Raw genomic sequence first — 212 nt, forward strand, 5'->3', positions numbered from 1 at the left:
TGCACTTTTGGGATGAACACCTGGATTGCCCATCATCTTTTTTCATTTAATGTTTACTTTAGATTGGAACTGTTTACTGACTTTCTGTATGCAACACATTTGTTTGCTGGATTGATTCGCTGCAAATGATTACCACGGAAGGAAAAAAACAAACACTTACCGGAATACTCTATGTCAATGAATGAAAAAGAGCAATGCAAACTCATTATATT

The sequence above is a fragment of the Gasterosteus aculeatus genome, chromosome 8 (genome assembly GCF_964276395.1).
Source record: "Gasterosteus aculeatus chromosome 8, fGasAcu3.hap1.1, whole genome shotgun sequence".
In the NCBI taxonomy this organism is placed as follows: Eukaryota; Metazoa; Chordata; class Actinopteri; order Perciformes; family Gasterosteidae; genus Gasterosteus; species Gasterosteus aculeatus.